General features: G+C 39.6%; 1 long non-coding RNA gene across 3 annotated transcripts; it reads right to left on the bottom strand.

Moving 5' to 3' along the window:
* Positions 1–10,712: 10,712 nt before the first annotated feature.
* LOC134965063 (uncharacterized) lies at positions 10,713–17,635 on the bottom strand. 3 transcript variants are annotated; one of them, XR_010188294.1, is made up of 4 exons: positions 17,529–17,635; positions 16,879–16,930; positions 16,728–16,794; positions 10,713–11,383 (listed from the first exon to the last, which is right to left on the bottom strand). It is a non-coding gene; the product is annotated as an uncharacterized LOC134965063 (long non-coding RNA). The 3 variants fall into 3 exon arrangements; XR_010188293.1 differs by having other exon boundaries at positions 16,724–16,794; XR_010188295.1 differs by having other exon boundaries at positions 16,724–16,794; positions 16,879–16,956.
* Between the last annotated feature and the right edge of the window lie 2,910 nt (positions 17,636–20,545).

Here is a 20,545-nt window from a genome sequence, read left to right on the forward strand (position 1 = left end):
CATTATTTGTTTATCTGTCACTGCTGTGGACATTATTTGTGTATCTGTCACTGCTGGGGGACATTACTTGTGTATCTGGCGCTCCTGGGGGGCATTACTTGTGTATCTGGCACTGCTTGGGGGCGGGATGCGGTCAAGATCCCGCCGGATGGGATCCCGGCTGTCGGAATACCGACACCAGGATCCCGACCGCCACAATCCTGACATATTCTCCCTCTGTGGGTGTCCACAACACCCATAGAGGGAGAATAAATTAGGGTGCCGAGCTTAGCTAGCCACCGTGCCCGCAGCGAGCCCCTCTGTTGGGATTGTGCCGGTCGGGATCCCGGTGTTGGTGTTCCGACCGCTGGGATCCCGTCCGGCTGGATCTCGTACTGATCCCCTTCAGGGCATTACTTGTGCATCTGTCACTGCTGGGGGGCATTACTTTTGTATCTGTCACTGCTGTGGGGCATTACTTGTGTATCTGGCACTGCTGAGGGGCATTATTTGTGTATTTGGCACTGCTGGGGGGCATTACTTGTGTATCTGGCACTGCTGGGGGGCATTATTTGTGTATCTGGCACTGGGGGGGGGCATTATTTGTGTATCTGGCACTGCTGGGGGGCATTACTGTTGTGAGGCCACACCCACTCGTGTGAGACCACGCCCACTTTTATGAGGTCACACCCACTTTCACAGAAATGTGCGAACATTGGGGGGAGGGGGGAGCGCTTCCAGAAGTTTTCTTTTCCGAAAGTAGCTCACACCCCAATTAAGGTTGGAGACCACTGCCTTAGAGTAAATGTGCTTCATCCACTGGACATCAACTATGTACCTTGCCCCACACAACAGAATCCCATTTTTGCATGTGATAGTAGTAGCTCCTACAATCAGAACACAAACATTGAGCACCCACACAAATGGTGCCATTTCAATGCGCAAAGTCCATGCATGTTGTACAAAATTGTGTAGGTACAATACAAATGTGTTCTGCTTTGTGTGTCCACACTTTGAGAAATAACCTCCTCTGTGTTTTCCACAGAGGGCCTGATTCAGAGATGGACGCAAATTTCATAGCAGCTGCCATTCTGTACGCAGCAGATGTGCGAAAATATGCAAATCTAGCAGCTGTCAGGATTTGTACTGAGATGCCGCCGCTTCTGTACGAAGACGCAACCATCGGACACACATCAGTCTATCATCGATCTTCTGATTAACCTTATGATCATGCAGCATGGCCGTCGTAAATAAGACATGCTTACTGCATATCTGATCACAGTCGCAAGCTGTGCATGCCCCCAAAACTGTTGCAACATGCCTACATGTACAGTAAGTCGCCACTCCCCTGTTACCACCCACAAACACTCCTTGACTCTTAATCACTTTGCAAATAAATCCTCACTGAGACCGCCATAGCAGGACCATTGCATACACAGTGGGGCTCAGCAGCAAAAAACTGTTCCACGGCATACAGCATCGACATTGCATCCATCTCTGAATCAGGTCCAGAGAGACAAATGGAGTATTGTTAATAATGACTTAAACGACATACAACAAAAGAATACAAATGTTTTCTTTGCAGACATGTGGCGCACACTAGAGGGAGCTCTCTTCTAGTACAAGGGTCACATTAAGATTTCAATCAAAAGTTCTGTCATTTACAGTAACATGTTGTTTGCCTGAAAGTAACACATTATTATTATTATTATTATTATTATTATTATTATTATTATTATTATTATTATTATTTAATATCCTGTAGGTCTTTTAAAAGGTACAACTCTGATTTTCATTCATCCATAAAACAATATCTGCACTCAGAATATTAAATAAACAATCTAAAAATATCTGAATATTTTCAGAATGAATGTTCTCAAACTGTAATAAATAAAAGTTTGCTTAGCGTCTATAAAATCAGCTGTTTTACTAAATTTAGTTTCTGTAATACAATATCTCAAATATATTTTAGTAAACATGTTTTTAGTCTCTTATCAGGATATCATTTCTATTAAGCTGTCTTTATCCTGACATTTGTTGATGTGGTATAAAGATTAAAGAATTTATGTCAAAAAGGGGTGCACATCTAATATCCGGGTGCGGGCTCTAATTTGATATGACTCATATGTTGGGTTTCATACAGTACCATACTTCCCGAGCCACCAGGTGACCAGTTATGCACAGATTAGTAGCTGTGGCCCAACCATTCTTCCTGGTACTGGAAGACTTCATGGGTATGGAGAATCACACTGCTCAAGTGACTCTTATTCACACACAGCAACCCCAAACCCATACTAAGGGGGACATGTACTAAGCATTGATAAAACTGGAGACGTGAGCAAGTAGAGAAGTTGCCTATGACAACCAATCAGCTGCTCTATATACTTCTATAGTAAGCAAATTATAAATGTTACGTCAATGCTGATTGGTTTTATCACTGGTTTTATTAGTTTTATCATGTCCCCCTAAGACAAGTATGCTTCTAAGTGCCATCCCCAGGGATATTGTGTTATTGTGACAATGTGTTGGGTGTAGGGAGTGGATTTAAAGTTCTAGCACCGCTATCTCCACAAAAACAGACTAACATAAACTTAAGACTATCCACCCAAAGAGAAACCTTGGCCATGATTTGTGCACTTAAGGGAAACAGAACGGCCATGTTTTCCTAAAAGAGCGCTACAGCTGGGCTGTGCTAGATCTTCAGAGACCAAGAAGCATTAAATGTAGTCACATGGCCATCCTGCTTTCAAACTTATGTTCGGGGTTCAACAAAGTAGTCCCATAAGGGCAACTCAAAACTCTGGCATACAGAAAATGACCCTAGTGACAGGTGTAGCGTGCTGCACCAAAATGCCATGGAATTGTTATTTTACATGGAAACATTGCTGAGCTAATTTAAGTTGAAGAAAAACAAACAGTACAGTATAAAGCTGAGCGCCACTGATGGCCAATAACTACATACTAAACATTTTCTGGTGGCAATTAAAGAAATGTAACCACATCTGGTGTAAAGAATAATAAGCTGAGCCATATCTGGTGCCCGCTACAGAAAAGTGAACCATATCGTGTGCCATGATTATATAATATAATTATGTGTTGCAAACCATGGTGTCATGAGCTATATTTGGTGGCAACCAGAAAACAAGGGTAATAGGAGCCATGAATTGTAGCAACAGTAAATTGATGTGCAAAATCTAGGAGCAAATGTTAGTTTGCTAAGACATAGACGCAGAGCGGGGAATACTGTAGATGTGCATCTTGATGAGCTCTGGGTGAACCACTTAGGAAAATAGATGCAAAATCAAGGCGTTTAATGGTGGACATTGAGTGCCCTTCATGAATCAGACCAACTTTGTTTGAAAGAAGGGATCCGTGTGAAAAATAAAAAAATGGCTTCATTTCTGTATTGCTGTTCCCCATTCTGCATTGCCGCAAATTGTTGTAAATTCTGCATATTTTCATTCTGTCAAGGGGGGAAGGGAGGTGTTATGGGTGTCTGACAGCATTGCAGCTCCTACATATGTTAAGGGTTCATGCCCAGTAGCTGTTCTCTATGCCTGTACCCAACACTGCAGTTTCTTTTGAACCCTTTGAAAAAAACAGTCCCAAAAGGACACACAAGCATGCAGAGCAAACACTGGACCTTCAAAACATGGAGGGATTAGCTGGTTTTGGATGAGGGCAACTGTGTCTTTATTGTTTTCACAGGAATGTTGGGAGGTCTGTTTATAAGTTCATCTTCTCCCCATTCCTGTAATTCTAACAGATCAGCCGACTGAATAATTGGAAAGTAACTATTCCAAATTTTAGTTTTTTCATTCACACAAACTTGGTGGTATTTTCATGAAGCAGTGAAAAGAGTGAAGTGAGCCAGTGGAGAAATTGCCCATGGCAACCAATCAGCATTGAAGTAACATTTATAATTTGCATACTATAAAATAATACAGAGCAGCTGATTGGTTGCCATGGGCAACTTCTCCACTGCTTCACTTTTCCACTCTTTTACTGCTTCATGAATAAACCCCTAAGGGGGGGTACTCACGGAGCGATCGCTGCTTAAAATCTAAGCAATCTGACTAGATTGCTTAGATTTTAAGCAGTGATCACTCTGTGTGTACCCGCACACCGAGAGCGATGCGCGGCCCCATGCATCGCTATCACTGGTGCTAGATTGGCCTGCATGCAGGGTCAATCTAGCAGGTCGCTCATTTCACCCGCTGGGTGAAATGAGCGCCCCCGCGTCTCCCCCCGCACGCTCAGCACACATTGCGCTGTGCTGAGCGGGGGGAGAGATGTGTGCTGAGTGGTTCGCTCAGCACACATCTCTCCCCATATCGGGCCATGAATACGGCCCTTAAGACTGGTCTGATGAAATCGGAAGCTATAAGGGCGCTGCAGATATGTTAATTATATTTCTGTACCCTAAAATCTGAAAACAGTTTTACTATAATGATAAATTACTTCTACTCAATTATTGGTTTACCAGTAAGTAGTGGAAATGGGAAAGTAGGAATGTTCAGGTGTTTTGACAAGGTATAAGTCATTTTCCAGTATACTGTACCTCTAGTTTTAGAAGAAATTTTAGAGTAGATCTATCAATGAGTGATTTTGTTCATACAGTAAGTTAATATCACCATAAATAATCTGCTGACCAAAATCACAGATTTTCCAATCCATATGAATAGGCAATGCTTTTTCAATGGAAACCGAAAGCACACGGAAATGAATGGGTAAGTCCAAGAAATCAAGTTCTTTCAATTTCCTAAGTAACTTAAATAGTTAAGTAAAAAGATTGTGGACTCAAATCAATGTATCAATTATCTTAATGCATCTACATTATTTGGTTAACAATTGCAAATTTAGGGTCTATTCATGAAGCAGTGGAAAGAGTGAAGAAAAGGACCAGTGGAGAAGTTGCCCATAGTAGTTACATAGTCGGTGAGGTTGAAAAAAGACAAAATGTCCATTGAGTTCAACCTGTATTATATCATTTAGATGCTGTAACCTTGGATATTTCTATCTGTTAGGAATTTATCTAAACCATTTTCAAACTTATTTAGTGAGTCCACCATTACTACCTCCTCTGGTAGAGAATTCCAAATCCTTACTGCTCTTACTGTGAAGAACCCTGTCCTCCATTGTGTATTAAAAAAAATTTCTTCTAACCTAGGGGGGTGTCCTCGTGTCCTGTGTAGCGTTTTTTTGATAAACACATCATCTGATAAGTCCTTGTATTGTCCCTTAATGTATTTATAAATATTAATAATGTCCCCTCGCAGCCGACTCTTTTCCAGTGTACACATATATAACCTTGTAAGTCTTTCCTCATAGTTCAGTGCCTCTAACCCCTTAACCAGTTTGGTGGCTCGTCTCTGAATCCTTTCGTGTTCCAAGATATCTTTTTTATAGTGCGGTGCCCAGAACTGTACACAATATTCCAGGTGTGGCCGCACCAATGATTTATACAGTGGCAGGATTACACTCTCATCCCTTGTCTCCATACCCCGTTTTATGCATGCTAACACCTAATTTCAGTGGTTTCCAAACTTTCTTGAATCACGGCGCCCTATAATATCAGAAAGTTTTTTGCGGCACCCCTAGGCCAAAAATGTCTTATTGAGAAATTTAGAAAGAAATATTACATTAAGTAGATCGCGTTTATATGTCATCCTTAGGGTCATTTGTGTGGTGAGGGACAAGATTTGCTTCTGTTTGGCCACATATTTTATGACTGGCAGCACCAGCACTGGTTTTGCCTATTATAATGACCATGAATAATTTGAATTGGTCCTGGACCACCAACCCAGGGCACCCCTGCAAGTGTCCCGAGGCACCCCAAGGAGCCACGGCACACAGTTTGGGAACCTCTGCCTTATTTGCTTTTGTTGCTGCATTTTGACGTTGCGTACTGCTGCTAAGTCTATTATCGAGCACACCCAAATCCTTTTCAACTACCGTTATCCCGACATTTTCCTCATTTAATTTATAGGCTGCCCGATTGTTCTTAGTCCCAAAGTGCATAACTTTACATTTTTCGATATTGAACCTCATTCTCCATTTGTCTGCCCAGACCTCCAGTCTGGATAAATCATTCCGTAGAGACTCAACATCCTTGTCTGAATTAATTACCCGATACAGTTTAGTATCGTCTGCGAATATTGACACTATGCTTTCTAGGCCCACTCCTAGGTCATTAATAAATATGTTAAACAGCAATAGCAACCAATTAGCTTTGAAGGAAGCTTTTATCAAGTACATTCTATAAAATGTAAGGGAGATGCTGATTGGTTGCCATGGGCAACTTCTCCACTGGTGTGTTTTTCCACTCTTTTCACTGCTTCATGAATAGTCCCCTTACTCACTATAAAATTTGAAGACGCCCATGGATTGCTCAGTGAACTGTCTCCAACATTTCAAAGAACACTTACGTCCAAAAACAGACACTTTCAAATGAGTAACAAAACTTAAATGCAAGTGCAGTATCACCTTTACAGACCTCAACATTATCAGATTTTTAACCTTGTACTGCTGCTTTCAATTATGGTGGTAGGGTGATGTAAAGGGTACGGGCAGGTTACTCAAACTGCCCATGGCTTGATTCCTTGTTTCAGTCATAAAGTTTTGATTAAAACAATTAAAGCAACTTTGTGATTGGGTGCCTATGGTGTTTGCATATTTGCACTTATAATTGTAACAAAATAGGCCACCATGACTAAACAATTGACAATAATAAAAATGTATAAACCCCTCAATCTCTGCAGAGCATTTCTGTAATCTAGGAGACTGTATGGCAATGACTTTTATTGAGTATACGGCTTCTGTAGACCATGTCCTCCACAGCAAACATTCCATTACACAGTGATGCAAGTCAGAGAGCCTACAGAGTACAGACAACTTTGTAAAAAGCCACCTCACAAGCAAGCAAATAGGGCATTCATAGTTGTATGTTATTCAGTAGAAAACACAATACTATATATACTATATGTATACAGTATTTAATTCAGTGGTTAACTGGTATTTCACTTTTTAACTGTTATAACAGGAAAACGAGAACAAAGTGAATATGAGAATATTATGAGACCACAAGAAGGTGCTAAAGGTGACTGCGACTGGTTCATATGAAAATGAGTAAATGCACTCAGCGATTAAAGGTCTGTATGAATAATGTAATTTTGCAATATTGTTTTAGGATGGAAATCCCTGAAACATCACAGTTGGAATGTTCTACATCAAACGAATCAGCCACCATCCTGGTTGTGGTCATTTTCGGCAGTCATTTTAAGTGGGTTTAAAATATAATTATTACATGGGGTGGCATTCACAAACGTTGAAATTATGCATTTTTACAGAACATGGTAACTTAATGTTCATCATATATGTTTAAGACAAATTTGGTTCCTTTCTGCAAATAATGGAATGGTGATGAAGGGGGGGGGGGGAGACGGACACCTCTGTATATTCCTGTTTTACAATTTACAAGAACAAGGAACCTCCATCCCATGGATAGTGATGCTGGAGAAGGCATCTGTCTACTGGTTCACTACACTACTACTGTACTTGAATTGAAAAGGTGAAGATGTCCATTGCACTGTTAGGAGTCAAATTGACTCGCACTTTTTCATTGACCACCATTTTATGTGCATCCACTTAAACAAAAATGACTATTTGTTTCCATGATTTTGAGCAGGTTGAGTTTTGGCTGACATATCAAGCATGAAATTGTCCTTTCTTAGAAGATGGCTGTCCAAATCTGGCAAAACCAAAGATGTTTTACCTTGCTCTTGATGAAATAGTTTAAACCAGGAAAACATACAAGCACTGATGCATTGTGTGCAATAAACTAAGGGGGGACATGTATCAAAGCTTGGAGAGAGATAAGGTGAGAGTTAAAAAGTACAATCAGCGTCTGCCATGTTACAGGCTGTGTATGAAAATAGTAGGAGCTGATTGGTCAGTGCTCTATCTCTCCACTCTACAGTATCCGTGGATGCAAACATATGGTACGCTTAGTAAAAGGATTTGTGCTGTACCCAGCTTCAGCCCCATAATCTACAGGGATTTTCAAGTAAACTATGTCCACAAATTAGCCCTTAGGATAAATCCCAGTCATATGGTAACTGGAGAGCACTGTTACAATAAACATTTTGGACAGTGGTTTCATTACACATTAGTGGACCCCATGGTAGGATTATATAAGAGCCTCCAGGTAAACACAAAGAGGTGGCTGGCACTGAAGCAGTTCCTGTTACTATGGTAATTACTCCTTTGACCTTGGATGTTAAAAAATATATATATATATATATATATATATATATATATAATGCAAAATCTTGCAAAGGATGTTTTTTTTACAAATTTTGTACAACTGAGGTTTTACTTTATGTGAATTTGTTATCAATCACATTGCAGTATTTCATGGACTAAAATTGTAATATATTTCACCATTTCTGTCCCAACTTCCAAGGCCTGATTAAGGGTTCCGGGTGCCCTAGACTAATACACTTGTAGCGTCCCCTGTTACACACAGAGCACAGTGCATATGCTTGCTGAGTAAATCATCATTCATAGTGCACATGTGCAGGGAACGAACGTTATACAGCTGATATGTTTAATCTTGGCATCAAATGATCTAATGATGATTGTGGAATGTTAAGGAGACTTTGGCTTCTGGGGAATGTGAAGAATGCAGCTCTTAAGGAGGCTTCCCAGACTTCACTATAGCACCATGTACATCCATGTTCATCCACATTTAGCAGTAGGTTATAATGCACAGCCATCTGGTAGCACTTTAAAAACTTTCCTCTGAACCACTGCCTCGGGTTTGCTGGATAAGTAACAAGCTTCTTAATTAAATTAAGCTCAAACACTGAATGAATTACTTCTTAATTTTACTACCTGGCTGCCAACTGTGTGGCACTCCCCAAGTCCTGGAGCCCTAGGCTACAGTCTAATCAACCTAATGGTTGGCCAGGCACTGCTAACTTCTGAAGAGCTCAAATCACAGTTTAAGCAGCACATCCAAACAAATTGCACACGCATGGTCATGTATTATTGGTGCAATGAGCGACTTACTGTAGGGAGATTTATACTCTCTATTCTCTATGGACAATATTCACTACAGATAAGACACCGCTATTCAGGAGAATACGCTTCCGAGTTAGTCATAAATGACATCTTTTTCAGACAATGCTTTCCTATACCGAATTTAAAACCTGGCATGGATTCTTAAATTGTATTACCCAGAAGTCTATTGTACTTAGTTCAGGCACAGTAGCTAGACAACTAGTTGTTTGCTTTTTGCAAATGCACTGAAAAGTAACATTCTTCTGAATAACCAATGGTAAAAATCAAAATAGTTTTATTCTTTACCAATATTCATAAAAGTCATCAATACATCTTTTGGTATAATATGTATCATCCGATGCTCTGTCCCCATGGGGCCCTACAACGACGCTCTGGTGTGAAGCCTAATACCATATATCTCTGACATTAAAAAAAAACACTGCAAGCTTTTATGTACGGAACTTGGAGAAGTCTTAAAATGCAGACTATACTAATTAGATAACATTTTTACTTGTTTGTATAACAGGCTGTGTCTCAGGTACATATCAGCATCTTAGTAAACACAATATGATTTCTTTAAAACCAGGTGACTGAGGCATTGTGCCTGACCTAGAGGTGCGCACAGTTGCATGCGTGGCTGTGAATTTGTTTGCAGTGGACTTGCGAAAATATGCTAATGGCTCAGCAGCCATCTTGTGCGCTGAGACGCCCACTGCCAGTGTCTCACACCCACCGGTCACGCACATGCTGTAGGCGGGAACATCGGACGTCCATTGGTCGAACATCGGACGCACATCTGTCGGAACATCGGACCTCAGAGCAACCCTATGATGTCTCAGATCACTATTGCTAATCATTTGCACCAAATGCACTGTGCAGTTTTGGCGCATGCGCAGTGGCAAAAATTGCTCCACCATGTCCCACATTGACAATGCATGCAGATCTGAATCAGGCCCAGTAATCTCAAAGGATACTAACGCACTCTTGCCCATACCTACACCATCTTATCACAACTCGTAACTACACAGCATCACATCTCCCTACATTTTTTTTATTGGTCTTCATTTCACTAGTTCTTCTTCGGAGAGGCAAACTACATTAAAAGTTGATTCTTTATTGATGCACAAAGCTTTTGTAGGTAATACTGTACATATACAAACACATTTATACTTTGTAATTATGACAAAAAGCAAACATACTGTACAGATGGGTTCTCATACATTGTTGCAGCCCCTCTCGGCGCAGCAGGTCCCGTGAACCCTGCTAGCACCGGGGCGTCTTTTTTGCATCTCTACCCAAAAAATTCATCTTAGTCGCAATGCAACTAAGACGCACTAGGAGACTGTGCTGCTTATTTTTGATATGTGACAGTTGTATATCTGTGTGTGTCTGAGACTGAACCTGCATATGAAGTGTTGCAATGCAGTGGCTGCAGCTTTATTCACGCCAAATCCTGTTGTGCTTCATGTACAGGACTCAGTCGCACACAGATATACAAGTGTCTCCGGATGCCTAATAGTTGCATTCCGACTAAGACACATTTTCGGGATAAAAAGACGCAAAAAAGACACCCATCACTAGCAGAGATGCACAGACCTGGCGGCTCACTCACGTCTGGCACCTCGCGTCACATGGTGTATTGTGGCGACATAATAATGAGGACACATCTGTAAAATTTAATTTTTATTTTTTTCAAAACAAGGAATTGTACTGATATTACATAATTAACGATGAGTAACAAATCCTTTGATTTTCAAATCCCCACGCACACCTAAATGAAAGGATTTTAAAGGCTTAAAGACAAAACAAATCTGTATCCAGTAGGGGTCCTGAGTCAGATGTTACTTTCATTTTTCTCCGTGGAAGTATCTCGCACTTACAGGAACCCAGTTGTAATACCTAGGTTCTTGCGGGCAATAGCTATACTTAAAAAACATTAATAAAACTGACAAAGGCTCTGAAACACACATGACTAATAAATAAACAACTAAACTGTAGTCTACTGAACATCTCAGTTTCCAAATACTTACTAGGAAATTTATTTCCAGTAGTATACAGTATGGTGATGATATTTTTCTGGCTTGTCAAATTCTTGCAATCTTGACGTATACTTACACCATAGCTTTTCATGTCTCTAGAACCACAGTTTCTGTCAATTACAATAAAGAACCATATATAAAACCACTGTATTATTAGTAAAACATACATGCAAAAGTTTTGGGAACCTAAAAATACAGATATTTAGGTAATTATGGTGGGAGGATGTTACATGTCTTCTTGTAAGAACACCAGACTTCATGTCCAGTAGACAGGTGCCGAATGCAGCAGCGTCACTTGAAGCCTAAAACGAAGAGATGGAAGAAACAATTTGCACTCTATAATGAGAAACGATATACATTCCAGTACGCTTTAAGAATTTAAGCTCTTTGGTAGACGGACTTCCTTCCTAATATTCTTCTGTAATTCCATTAGCTCTCCTTTTATTTATTAGGTTTCAGGCAAATAATGAAAGAGTGAGATAACATGCAATGACGCCAGAAATCGCCGGAGGTGTGAGATGCAGGACGATCTTGGATGTTTTTCTTTTTAAAGCGGCAATCACTTACAAAGCAAAAAAAAATGCCTTTTAAGTTATTGCCCCTTTAAAAAAAAACGTTCGAGATCAGCCGGTATCTCGCACCTCCAGTGATGTCGGGCGTCATTACATCTGGATCCAAATACGTAAATATGGTCTGTGTTGTGAGCTCCACTCTATAGCTTCTTTGTAAGCTTGTTTTAGACATTGTACATGTGGGGGGTATTTATTAAAGCTCGGAGAGAGATAAAATCGTGTGAGATAAAGCACTAGCCAATCAGCTTATGTTTTACATTTTACAGGCTGTGTTGAAAAATAACAGGAGCTGATTGGCCGGTACTTTATTTCTTGCTACTTTATCTCTCTCCAAACTTTGATAAATACGCCCCTATGAACTAACTTTAACTACAGAAAAATTATATTTCCACAAAAGTTAACAATATGAAATATCTAATGATATAAAAAAAAATATATATAAAATGCCCTTTGTTTAAAAAAAAGAACAATAAAATACATGTACCAGACATTGTATAAGTTTCTTAAATTTACTTGAAGTATTACACACAAGTTAAAACACCAGGATGTATGAAGAGGATAGCTACTCTGTAACTTTGCAAAAAGTTTTGTAACTTGTATTAAACCTTTTACTTCTGTCTGTGATATCCTTAGTTAAGCTAATATATCCCATTTGATTTTCTTGTCTTTTAATAACAATGATTATCTTCACCCTGAAGTGACAGAATGCTCTTTATGGGATAAGACACAATTTCATGAGACAATAATTCAGTTAGTGGTACAGGGATGGTGCAGTGTATCTTCAGTGACCTTGTCAACCTTTCCCTCTGCTTTAGCCTGCACCCCCCCCCCCCCCCCCCCCCCCACCACCACCACCACCACCCCTCCTTTCAGACTTACATCTTAAAGAGAAGCAAGTAAATTGCAGCATAATGTGTCATAGTGTTTAATGCATGCCGCCCATGCAAATTTAACTTTAGAAGGAGGGGTTTTTGCTATGAGGTATTTTTTTTTCTCAATGGAAAAGATGTGAGTCAAGATGTGTCATCTTTGAAAAAAACACATACACATAGTGCGACTTGCTTTCCTCCATCAGTGGTGTATATAAACCCCCAATTTGTAGTGGTGTGAGTTCACATGCTCACACACACATACCCACTCAAGTCACTCACACTCACTCTCTCTATCTATCAGACGTTGTCACTAGTGAATGCAGGAATTGTTATCTTCTGTGGCTTCGATTTCTACCTCAGAGCTGGGGAGCAGGTGAATGAAAGTGGGACACTGACGAGCAACTGAAGGGGCAGTAGAAAGGATAAAGGCGGGAAATTTTCCTGTGATAGTCAACAAAAACAAATAAAGACAAAAACAACAACAAAATAAAAAAAATAAAAAAGACAGAAATTACAGAACAGAAGACACCTCACAACAACAACAAAAAACAACTTTAACCAAAGGAAAAAAATATGAAAAGTAAGTATAAAAACTTTTAATTTTATATTCTTCTGTTTTCCTATCAACTTTATTATGTGCATATTTTGACTTAATAATGTCTATGAAGTTGTCTGTTGGAGAGGTTTTATTGGATAGGATTTATTTGGAATGCCTGAGATTTCAACTATGCCTTTGGGGAGGATATTTTGGGACATTTTTCAGTCAGATGTTGAAAGGAGTCTGAAATGTTGTAACTTGGGACATCATTATGAAGTGTATTACTGTATGGTACCCAGAGAATAAGAAATCACCTCTGCAGAAGCCTTGTTATATGCATTCTGAACTAATAGCGCCGTCTGGTGGCTAGAGATGAAACTCCACATTGTCCAATTACAGTATTTAAGGGAGAACAAGCAAAACTCATATTTTATGCTATTATGACTTTAGAACAGGCACAACTGAGAAAACCCTACTAATATATATGTATTACATGAAAATACATACTTTTAAGGCTTTTTTCACACAACTAATGACAAGCTAGAACTATGTGTTCTGTAAAAACAGATTTAATTAAAATTCGTTCATTTAACCACGACTTGGTTGTAAAAAATAAATAAAAAAATGAATACTGAAACACAAAAGAGAAAAAAAGAACAGAAAGCATTAACTAAAGAATGTGCATAATCCACGGCATATCACATAACAGCTACTAACGAAAACAAACCATTATTCTCTATTGGATCATACTTTACTTATTACTCTAATAAGATTTGAAACAGCTGTTCATTGCTTTCCATGCTGCTGACATTCCTAGCCACCATTTATAGACCGTTCCAACAATGTTAAGCAGTTCAATTGTTTCTGTGAGCCTGTTCATTGCAGCTCCCCTTCTCATGCAAAAAATGAAACTGGGTTTGGCATGGCATGCTTAATGCAACGAGAAGCTATAGTCTGCTCATATGAAATCTGCAAGACCATGTTAAAGGGACAGCAACCTTGCTGGTAGGTGTCTGCAATAGATACTAATACAAGTTCAGATATTGTAGTAGTGGTGATAGATTGATAGATAGATAGATAGATAGATAGATAGATAGATAGATAGATAGATAGATAGATAGATAGATAAGATTTTTGAATTCATACAGATATAACTGTTATTTAGTGTAGCACAAAATATTTGTTTTAGAATGACAATTGCTTTTGTTTGAAATTGGGGTTTGGGTTATGTATATGTGTTATATGCTTTGGATTAGGTCACATAAGATAAATCCATATTAATATGCAGGCTGTAAATTCATTTTGAGAGGTTAGGTACAGTTACTTTACTGGCATTAACTTGTTTTCAATTCACTAACTATTGCAGGAATGAAAGAAAGTTTTTTACGTAAGATACATCACATAACGAGCACTAAGCGTGCATCAATATATGGCATGGCGCACTCACTTCGTGATGTAACTAAGTTGCTGGTTCGACATGCATGGAATTCCTATCAGGGAAGTAATAAGTTCTAGCAGCAAGGAACAGACAAACTGCTGTCGTTTGTAAATCAGCAAACAGATGTTGGAATATATACAATGCCAAGAACTGTATTGGAGTAGGATGGAAGCATTGAATGTGCAAGCTATGTGTTGAGAACTATTATCAAAGTAACTCGAGAAACAGTTTTATTTTGAAAAAGAACCCTATGAAACAACCACAAAGCCCAACGTTTTTAGAAAGTTATGCAACAAGAAAAAATTATTTGGATTCAATAAGAAACAAAACTGAAAATATATTAATATAAAACACATTTGTACACCAGAATAGCTAAACAAGTTATGCACATCAGGAGATTATTGTACAACAAATATATAGTATAACTTTTTCAGGCAACAAATTGGGTTAACAGCGTATAAGAGACTCACGACATACTAGCTCAGCCTGTAAAACGGTATAACTGTATGTATACATATAAGTGAGTGTTTTACAAGCAAATGAAATATCTGAGGCACAAAAACATTATTTGGATATTCTCCGTAGTGAAAGAGTTACCCTCCCTTAGGAATTCACAGCACTGAAATGCTACTTTTATTGTAGTAGTAAAGAGTGCAGAGTATTCTAATACAAAACACAGTCATGAACCACGGTCATACAGCTCTGTGGCCACTAGCAGAGCTTAGGAGTTAAAATGATTCTCCCTTCTGTCTGCTTACAGATGTTCCTTTAAGATCTGTTATATTGTAGGACAGGATCTTACATTGTACTGTACTTTCCCATGGTAACCCTATTAATGCTGTAATGTATTCTGTTTCATCATTATTTTGTATGTCCTCCAGACGTTATGTTGCTACAGCCTTGTGGGTTTTCATTCTGTTAGCTATCAGATTTTGGCTTGTTTATAAAGAAAACAGAAGACAGCAGCTTCCAGCTGCAAGCTATGAAGTCAATGTAATGCTAATAGCACTGTCTAACTTTTTCCAAACAAGGAACAGTAGCCACCAATGGTGCTATTTAATCTTAATAGTCCAATGTTGGACAAGGCAATGTGTGGCTATCCAACTGCTGTAAAATGCCAGCTATCAGCAAGTAATCAGCCGCAGGGCATAGCATGCTGGGAGTTGTTGTGCTAAGTTCTACTTGTATGTACGCCACACGACTGCAGCTGATCAGCGTGACATAGTGATTGCTATGAGCCAAGGACAGAAAATATATAATATGACATCACAGTACCAGTATTTGTTTGCTACAATTAGAGTAGAGAAAGTGCTATCTAAGTTTGAGTTGTCTGGCCTTTGATGTAGGTGCAGCATCAGTATGTTTAGATCATGGGGGGATAATGAGCAAGATTGGATAGAAGAGAGCTATGTGTAAATATGACTACTTTAGCAAGCAGAGTTCACATGCTCCAGTTTAGGAAATCATGCCTTCATTCGTAAACTTTGCTGGTGATATATTACATTATTCTATATCTGTTCAAATATTTGTCTCTTTATAGGTTATGAACATATACTTGAGTATATACAAGATGGCTGTAATTAGTTTGACATCTTGCAATTCTAAATCTGCTTAGATTTTTGTCTATGTTGAGATAACATATACAGGCAGTTTTGGTTGCTTGAGATCCGTGCAAATTGAAATGTGACCAGTTCGGCCACACAAGTGGGGGACACCTATAAATGTAATGGATAGATTATTGCATGCTATAGGGTCGTGCTTTGTGGACCTCCCCCCAGGAGATCCCAGAGGAGAAGTCTAAGAGATAAGACACTAATATGTATCACCATGGCTCCACCCAAGATCCACAATTCATCACACACTGGGGACAGGGCTATGGTGCGCCATTTTATAGAGAATTATGTCACGAGGGCCCTTCCTACTTATGAACAAAGAAAAGCAAGATCAGGGAGAATGGCCTTCTTTCCTGGAAATCCAGGAAGACTCCCCAAAAATTCTGGAATTTCCCTGATATCCAAAAAGAGCAAACTGTCTGAAAACAAACTGGTTGAACACCGCAACTTTTTACAAGACTGGTAGAGAACAACTTCAGTGGCCACACAAATGTGCATAGGCAGCTTTCACAGTCAGACTTCTCTATGGCTCCTTACTCACTGGCATTTGCTAACGCTAGTAAATGTATGTAAATAGGTATGGAAGCAATTGGTTCAGGGATCTCATACCCACTTGCCATCCGCTTTATTGATCTGATGTTCACTGTAAATGTCCTCTGTTGCCCCTCACCCCACTTGGCCTATGTCAAAAAAGATCAATGTCACTGGTGTTTTCCTAACGCCATAGGGAAACAAACTTCACAAGTAATATGTAACAACCATACCCATAGTCTCTATAGCATAATCCTTGCAGCAGTAGAATATTTTCCATAGTCCCTGGTGGATAGAAATCGATGACATCACTGCACAATGACACATTACAATGTTGAATTGAATTGCATGTGTCTTTAGCCTTAAGATTGTTGCAAGATGGCATTACATTATTTTTATATACAGCATGTATGGGTCCACCCATGCAACAATATGTATAGAAATAGCAAACATGTATATTATAAGTTCACGTCCTACATGTTGAATGAAGGCGGTAAAAACAAAACCATATAATAATAACAGGTGGGAGGTGTAGACATTACAAAGTAGTGTCATATAAAATAGTACATAGAAAAAAAATTCAAAAGCAAAAAGAAAACAATCTCTGCATTAAATACTAAAAATGAACTTAGAAAGTAATTATATCCAAAGCATTTTGTAATCAAAATACTTCTAATTAATAGAGTATGTATGTACTTCAATTGCAACATGTACAGTATCTATTGTATGCCTGTCCCCATGCTGCCGCACTGATTTCCATGCCTTCTGCCTCCTGCCAGCCTTGTTTACTCACACCGGTCTCCCTGACTTGTGTTGCCAAACAAATCTCTGGTGACAGTTCGTATCATCCCACCCACTCTGTTTACATCAACTCTCCACATACCTTTTGACTGAAGATCTGGGGCTTGTAATGACGTCCATCAGGGAGAGACAGGAAGCTTCTGTCCCAATGCAGCAGGAGAGGTGGAGTGCAGCCCACCCCTGCAAACAGTACTGGAACAGCTGTTCTGTCTGCACACACACACACACACATCCAGCACTTTTCCCTTCACTCCGCTGTGATCTGCCAGTAACCCTATTTGTACAGCGAGAATAATCCAGATAGTGTAACATCATGCAGCTTCTCCGCTACAATACAACCGAAACTTGTTACATAGTATTGCACACCATGGGCATATCTATATTGGGTACAGTGGGTGCCAATGCTATGGGGCCCAGAGTTTAGAGGGCCCCGGACCAGGGTATATAGATGTATACCAAGTTCCTGTAAACAATTGGGTCCGGCCTGTTGCCTGGCTTGAATAGGGTGACATTCCATTTTCATTGAGTGGCAAGTGCAGTGGATATTATAATGGTATGGGGGCACTGTAATGTGGTATAAACTGAACGGGGCACTGTAATGTTATATGAACTAGAGGCACTGTAATGTTGCATAGCATGAACTATGAGCACTGCAATGAGGCATAATATGAACTGGGGGCACTACAATGTGGCATACAGTAATATGAACTGGGGGCACTACAATGTGGCATACAGTAATATGAACTGGGGCACTACAATGTGGCATACAGTAATATGAACTGGGGGCACTACAATGTGGCATACAGTAATATGAACTGGGGGCACTACAATGTGGCATACAGTAATATGAACTGGGGCACTACAATGTGGCATACAGTAATATGAACTGGGGCACTACAATGTGGCATACAGTAATATGAACTGGGGGCACTACAATGTGGCATACAGTAATATGAACTGGGGGCACTACAATGTGGCATACAGTAATATGAACTGGGGCACTACAATGCGGCATACAGTAATATGAACTGGGGCACTACAATGTGGCATACAGTAACATGAACTGGGGGCACTACAATGTGGCATAGAGTAATATGAACTGGGGAACTACAATGTGGCATACAGTAATATGAACAGGGGGCACTACAATGTGGCATACAGTAATATGAACTGGGGGCACTACAATGTGGCATACAGTAATATGAACAGGGGTAACTTCAATGTGGCATACAGTAAAATGATCTGGCAGCAGTACAATGTGGCATACAGTAATATGAACTGGGGGCACTACAATGTGGCATACAGTAATATGAACAGGGGGCACTACAATGTGGCATACAGTAATATGAACTGGGGGCACTACAATGTGGCATAGAGTAATATGAACTGGTGGCACTACAATGTGGCATACAGTAATACGAACAGGGGGCACTACAATGCGGCATACAGTAATATGAACTGGGGGCACTACAATGTGGCATAGAGTAATATGAACTGGGGGAACTACAATGTGGCATTCAGTAATATGAACAGGGGGCACTACAATGTGGCATACAGTAATATGAACAGGGGGCACTACAATGTGGCATACAGTAATATGAACTGGGGGCACTACAATGTGGCATACAGTAATATGAACAGGGGGCACTACAATGTGGCATACAGTAATATGAACTGGGGGCACTACAATGTGGCATACAGTAATATGAACTGGGGAACTACAATGTGGCATACAGTAATATGAACTGGGGGAACTACAATGTGGCATACAGTAATATGAACTGGGGGCACTACAATGTGGCATAGAGTAATATGAACTGGGGAACTACAATGTGGCATACAGTAATATGAACTGGTGGCACTACAATGTGGCATAGAGTAATATGAACTGGGGAACTACAATGTGGCATACAGTAATATGAACAGGGGGCACTACAATGTGGCATAGAGTAATATGAACTGGCAGCAGTACAATGTGGCATACAGTAATATGAACTGGCACTAGTACAATGTGGCATATTGTGAACTAAGGTTTTTAAATATAGATTGATTGATTGATTGATTGATTAATTGATACCAAGCACAATAGATCAATACCAAGTTCAATTAAATTAAATTTTCCAATTTTGTTTCCACTAGGAAAGAACATAATGAAAAGTACTTTATTTACTTAGCTGTCAGGTTACCTGAGTCCTGTGTATTAAATTGTTGTCCCTAGAAATTTTTATCCCTTGGAATATTGACAATTAAACAATAAAATTAATATTTTGTATGCAAGCTAAATGCAATTCTTACCCTATATTCTGATTGTCTGGGCTTCAGGAGTTAATATTTATTGAAAATTGGTATTTATAATTCAAAATACTTTACTAATTTAATACTATATCAAGTAAATATTACTATATGGGTGCTTCAGTGGGTCAAATGAGACAATATTGCATTTACAGCATACATTAATGTTGTCAACTGCACAATAGTAAAATTAAAAAGTGTATACAATTAAAAAAACAGCAGGGTAAATGTTATAGGGTGTGAGAAGCCAGAGGTGCGGGAATTTGAGCAGCAATCTTTTACAAGGCAAAACCAAATGATTGCCGCTTTAAAAATAGGGCATTCTCGCACATAGGCCCTCATTCCGAGTTGTTCGCTCGCAAGCTGCTTTTAGCAGCTTTACACACGCTAAGCCGCCGCCTACTGGGAGTGAATCTTAGCTTCTTAAAATTGCGAACGAAAGATTAGCAGAATTGCGATTACACACCTCTTAGCAGTTTCTGAGTAGCTTCAAACTTACTCGGCATCTGCGATCAGTTCAGTGCTTGTCGTTCCTGGTTTGACGTCACAAACACACCCAGCGTTCGCCCAGACACTTCTCCGTTTCTCCAGCCACTCCCGCGTTTTTCCCAGAAACGGTAGCGTTTTTTCACACACTCCCATAAAACGGCCAGTTTCCGCCCAGAAACACCCACTTCCTGTCAATCACATTACGATCACCAGAACGAAGAAAAAAACCGTGAGTAAAATTCCTAACTGCATAGCAAATTTACTTGGTGCAGTCGCACTGCGGACATTGCGCATGCGCACTAAGCGGAAAATCGCTGC

The sequence above is a fragment of the Pseudophryne corroboree genome, chromosome 10 (assembly GCF_028390025.1).
Source record: "Pseudophryne corroboree isolate aPseCor3 chromosome 10, aPseCor3.hap2, whole genome shotgun sequence".
Classification (NCBI taxonomy): domain Eukaryota; kingdom Metazoa; phylum Chordata; class Amphibia; order Anura; family Myobatrachidae; genus Pseudophryne; species Pseudophryne corroboree.